Source organism: Bactrocera tryoni, chromosome 4 (assembly GCF_016617805.1).
Source record: "Bactrocera tryoni isolate S06 chromosome 4, CSIRO_BtryS06_freeze2, whole genome shotgun sequence".
Lineage (NCBI taxonomy): Eukaryota > Metazoa > Arthropoda > Insecta > Diptera > Tephritidae > Bactrocera > Bactrocera tryoni.
The window spans coordinates 65,111,871-65,117,870 of record NC_052502.1 but is presented as its reverse complement, the minus strand read 5'-3'; the positions used below and the strand labels follow the sequence as shown (position 1 = coordinate 65,117,870).

Here is a 6,000-nt window from a genome sequence, read left to right as displayed (position 1 = left end):
TCTTTGCCTCAATTGTTTCCATATCCTGGCACATTAGCGCAATATCCTCTTTGCTTTTGTTGAGGACTAATGTGAGCTCATTTTGGCACTTATTTTTTAGCGTTTTCGTAAAGGAAGTAATTATGTTTTTAGTGCAAGGCTTCTTTTCGAAAATGATGCTGCTTAAATATAATGGATCTGCATTATTTGAATTGCTCATTTATGAAAGAGTGTCATTAAAATGGGGAGCAAGTTTAGATAGAACTTGAGTTTCATATACTTATATAAGTACAGTAGCAGTGTTAGCAACAAGTTTGACCGAGCTTCACCTCTCATTTGTATTGTATGTAAGTAATATCCTTAATACATTTCGAGAGAATTTTCGATGTGAAGAAATGTTCTCCTGGACTAGAAAAGCCAAGCCTATAATAGGTACTGCTGAGTGAATACCGACCGCCGTGGAAGCGGTAGCGCTTGCTCTCTCTTAGCAGACTCTAGAAGGGTAATGTTGAAGCAGTAAATGCAAAATTAGTGTGCAATTTTCTCAGAACTAGTCGCAGTTTTCGATGCTTCTTGAAATAATATTTTCACACAGACTCTACAGAAGGCGGTTTTTTTCAGTCGACAACAATAGTGTTGGATTCGTAAATATATTCTACTGTTTTAACACCCTGTTTGTCTGGTCATCCTTTTAACAAGGTCCCACGTAATTAAGTAGCTTATGGAACCGTTACTTCTTAAAAAAATTGTGAAGCCAGGGAGTCGAATAAGAAATGATTAAAGTGCAGTTTCCCTTTTTAGGTAGTTAAAGTGAGATACAGAACTGAACCTGTAACATTGATAATGCTATGTTACATGCCCTTAAAGAAAATACTAGTAAGACCTCCGTCCGCAAGCGTCCGCAATACCGACATCGTTATGCTAGTGGAGCTTTGCAACTAAGCATATTGAGCTTGAACACTGATAGGACAATGGCCCCTATAACTAAGGAGCGGCTAGCCTTACTGAGAGTAAAGAGTACACTGGATCACTTCCGCTCAATCGTGGGCCGAAAGGATCATTGGACGGCGCATGAACTGTTGGTAGCCTGCCTGGCTGGTGAACGCTGGCCAAGTTCCCGCGTAAATCAGAATTCAGTTGTAGAACACATGAAGATAAGCAGCACTGATTTGTTCGCATTCTACTGACAATGAGGCTACCGTACACTTCCTGGCCAGCTCATCAGTTTTGCAGATGCCTGCAATACCGCTGTGGCCTGTCACGCATATTAGTGTTATGAAAAATTGACAAGATACCATTGATAAAGGTTGGGCATTCCTTAACCAGACCTGAATGCCCGGTTAATGAGTTCAAGGACTTCCCCAAGCTTTGAACTATTCGTCACTGCCCCTTTCCTTCAATGGCTTCAAATGTTTTGTTTGCCAACTCCATGATCCAAAAGATCCGGTATAAAGTCAAAGCATGTGAGGATTTTCGTAGGTTCAGACATGTGTTCATTAAAAAATCCAGATTCTCCGAGTCTGATAGCAACTTTCGCGGCCATACACCTTCTGACGATATATGGTCACTTTATGCAAAATGGCATTGAGTTCCATGGTTGCAGTGGACCACAGACCACACATGCTGATGAGCGCCGCGCATTGGACGCTTTCGAGCTTCATTGTGTGTTGTGTTATCTTTTTTAGCGTTATCCACCACACAAATTACCCATAGAACATAAAAGGTTTGTTGGTAGAGTTAGAGGACAACTTTCGCTGAGAGACCCCACCTGAAACAGTACAAGATAAATCTACACAGGGCACTGCAAGCTCAGGAAGCACTTGTCCAACATGGGCATAGTCTCCTGTGCTAACTGTCGGTTCTGCGACCTGGAACAGGAAACACCAGCACACCTAATTCTGGATTGTACAGCAATCTGCAGAAGAAGGCTTAAGGCCCTGGGTTCCATATACATTAGCAGGGATCACATCACGTCAATAGCGCCCGGCAAACTTCTGGAACTATTCAGGCTGCTGGAACTTTGGGAAATCATGTGATATAGGAGAGGGCACAATATACCCTAGGTCGCGGAGCATTACCTCGTTAATAATCTATCTATCTATCAGTACAAGACAATCAATTCCTACTTTGCTCTCTCCTCGATATTAGGCTTCCATTAAAGCTTTCTATTTAGGACGAGCCTTAAATACTTCCATGTATCCGCAGAGAGTAACAAAAATATAATATGTTATATGCAGCAATTATGTAAGTCCTAAGTTATGCGATTATGGACACCATAAAATATTCCACGTTATAAATAATGAATTAAATTTCATAAAGCCAGCACAACATAATGCTGAGACACTTAACTCATCACACAGACAGACGACACGACACACTCAAAAGTTGCAATATTATTATGGACGACAACAATAAAGCGCAATGATGCCACAAAAGGATGCTTTCAACGCGGCGGTCGGTTGGCTGGCTGGCTGGCTGGCAGCTGGTGGCCCGAGCCAACGCCATAAACTTTAAATAAGTAACAGGCAAATAATGGAGTAAGAAAACCGGCTGCCAGGAAATTACTTCAGTGGCACGAAGTGGCATGCAACAGCATTGTGCGCAACTAAGTGGAAATTGCAGGAACAACAGGCTGTTAAGGTGTGGCAAGACACGGCGGAGCAGTGAAGATGACAATGAAACGATGAAGTTTCAAGAAAGTGGAAATGAGCGCGAAATGTGCGAAAGTGGCAAAGTGACAAAGCCATAAAGTGGCAGGCGTGTGAGTTGGCGTAGTGGACATGTTGCATTGCAAATGTGGCATGTGGACGCAGCGCATTTAAAAGCTTAAAAGCATTTAACGGCATGTGGCCGTGGCACTACAAGCAAATGCCCACACATACTTACAAACACACTTATATAACAGTAGCTTTGAGCTAAAATCAAAATTAAAATGCCAGCAAGCGTACAACGGTAAACGGCTGCTGGAAATTGTGCTGCTAAAATGTGTGTAAAAAAGTGCAAATAATTTTGAAGTAACTGTTTAGCTGAGAAAATAATGAAAAAATCCCGTACTTACCGCTAAGTAAGCGCTTTGGCCGCGTAGACGCGGTGGCGGCTCGGTGAAAGGTTCGCCATTTGCTGCGGCCTTGTCGCGCCTGCAAGAAAAATTGAAGAGAGAGAAATTACTACAAAAGCGCAATTAGAAAATGAACAAAAGAAAATGCAATGTTTATAAAAAAAAGGACAAAAACAGTTTTTTCTAGAACCTCATGCGCTCACAGGATCTCATAAAAGACTTGCAGACAGAAATACATACATATTTAGACACATTTCTTGCTTTATTTGCTTAAGATTCGGTCAGCATTGTTCTTTAACTTACCACACACTCATTGTCTCTAATCTTATTGCCACCCCAAACCCACATTTTCCATGTCCTTCGACTATAAATAACAAGTAAATGTGCGAAGACGATTGCGAATAACCATTCTCTATGAGATTTTTCATAAAATTATATGCCGAATGAAATGGAAACAATAATCGTAATAAGAAATAGGCAATAATCATAATCAAAGTCGCAGGAAGCAAGAAAACAAGGTTGCCAGCAGTTACATAGTTCGGTAATAATAATATACATTTTTTGCAAGCAAATTTATGAGCATTACAATGCGCACAACAGCTTCCCCAAGTGTGTTACGAGCTCAACTAGCGAGCAGACAATCTCTCCAGGGCTGAAGAAATGGGCCATGAATTATCTGAGCGATCGGCAATCATCCGTATTGCTTCGAGAACAAAACCCTCAGTTGAAAAGAATTAAACAGTGGGTTTCGCAGAGTGGTGTCCTCTCTCCGCTATTGTTTAGCGTTTATATTTCGAAAGTCTCTGAACCACCAGAGAGAAATTCCAACACCTTTTACGCAGATAATTATACGATATTTACATCAGGCTATAAATCCAAAGCGAGCATATTTTTTAAATGAACGAGAAGGCGGTTAAATTCCGACTGTGGACAACCCTAAGATTTTAGGCATTACCCTTGACATCCCAGCACTCTCAAGCCTCATATGACTGCGATTATAGCTTAATTACACAGCCGAAACAACCAACAAAATCTGCCGACCGGTCATTAACTACGCTGCACCGATATGCTAGCTTAGATGTAGGGAAATGCCAACGAAGAAGTTTGAGACGTGTTAAAATACAGCTTTTCATACAGTTAAAGGATGCCTCTTGACGTCTTCTGCGAACACTTGCGGTCAAGAAACACAATACATTCCTTCCAGGCACTTTCTTCTGGTATGTTTTCGCAGAAACCATCTCTCCAATCGTCTGCTTGAAGCGGAGCCGCTTCCTGATCGACCACGGACGCAATAAACTTTAGACACGCATTGATCGCCATTCACAGTAGAGCCATCAGCACCTTCATCGGCTCCATCCCAGAGAATGACGGGATCAAACCACCCGCCATAGCAGATGAAGACCTCGAGTTGCCCCGAGAACCAAGAGTGATCCATTTGTTCTGAATACTTTACCAGGTTAAATTTCTATTTATCCAGAATCGTATGTGACCTACCATGTACATATGTGTCCAGTGTGCAAATGGTTTTCGTATGACTCCAGCCATCTATTTGCATGTCTAGTGAATCCCACTCATCTAACAACTCCCTCCCTACAACAATAACAGACCGTCAAGATTCGAATACCTAAAAAAGCGATCGGTATATAAAGGGTTTTTTCAACCGAGCAGAATGTTTTCTGATAAGCAAAATCTTATGAAAATATCTAAAATCTTCAGCTTCTTGAAAGGTAAATCCCAAAATACGTTCGAACTTTTGTTAAGAAATAGGTATCACCTTCTATTAAGTTTTATAAACAGAAAGACTTTAGAGAATTCAAAGAACAGTGCATCCACTGATGACTCATTACTTCGCTAAGCAGCTGCAACTCAAAATGGGATTGGGATTTTCATTTATCTATTGATTTTTATTTATCGCTTGGATACCTGCTAATCGACAGCACAGCAGTCTGTAGATGCAGGATTAAGGCCCGTGGAGCCATGTTTCCGAATAGGGATCGCATCGCCTCAGCATCCAGTAGAATATTGGACTTTAACAATGTGCTGGGGCTAGGTGAGTCCTTGTGATTTAGGAGAGGGCACAATAGACCCAAAGTCGCGGTGCATTCCTCATTCATTAATCTAATCTAATCTAATCTACCGCTTATATGACGGAACTGGTCTTTAGAAACATGATAAAGCAATTATATACTTGTAGTAGCTTGCAAAGAAGAAATGAAATCCCGTCATAAATTAAAGTTGTATCATGTGTCGCTTTTGACATTACTTTTGACTTAATAACAAGATCTCAAAATCGAAATTACTATACAACGAAAGAGTAATTGTATTATTAACTAAACCCACTAAAACTCAAGATCTGATTCCATAAAATATCCAACACAGGATTGTCATAAACAAACGTTTGAGGAACAGATTTTGGACAGAGAGAGCTATCAGCTCCATTGGATATTGATTTACGTTCAAGCACTTGCTTGGATTACGCACTCTCTCCTCGCTAAAGTTCGTTTTGGAGAATGTGTATTACATGCTACTCTTGATGACCGTTTCAAGTAAAGATATAAGAGTATGTATGCTTTTGGACTGATGTATAGATAGGAGAAGATGTGGAATGTGCAGTTTTTTTTCAAACTACGAGTAGAAATACTTGAGATTGTATTAGCTCTAAGAAAACGTTATATCCACTTAAGATTATCATATACATTGATAGGTTATTATTTTTGCTAGAATAAACAGTTTCAAACCACAAAAAACCTAGCTCATAACTAAAAATTAAATACAAACTAACCGCCAAAGACTTATCCCTTAGTAAGCTGGCAACCCTTAAGCAAGCAAACGAAGTTTGTAAAAGAAGCATTGAAGATAATAAAACTACAAGATGCTGAGGAATGTCGGCAGACACATTCAAATAAACTTGAATTTGTGTCTACAGCCTACTTCATAGGCATTTCAGAGCGGAACAACTACTA

General features: G+C 40.3%; 1 long non-coding RNA gene across 1 annotated transcript in view; it reads right to left on the bottom strand.

Annotated features, from left to right (window-relative positions):
* Positions 1-3,057: 3,057 nt before the first annotated feature.
* Positions 3,058-6,000, bottom strand: part of LOC120775400 — a 53,453-nt gene continuing 50,510 nt past the window's right edge. The window contains exon 3 of the long non-coding RNA XR_005705329.1: positions 3,058-3,116. This is a non-coding gene — a long non-coding RNA (uncharacterized LOC120775400). The remainder of the gene's footprint in view (positions 3,117-6,000) is intronic.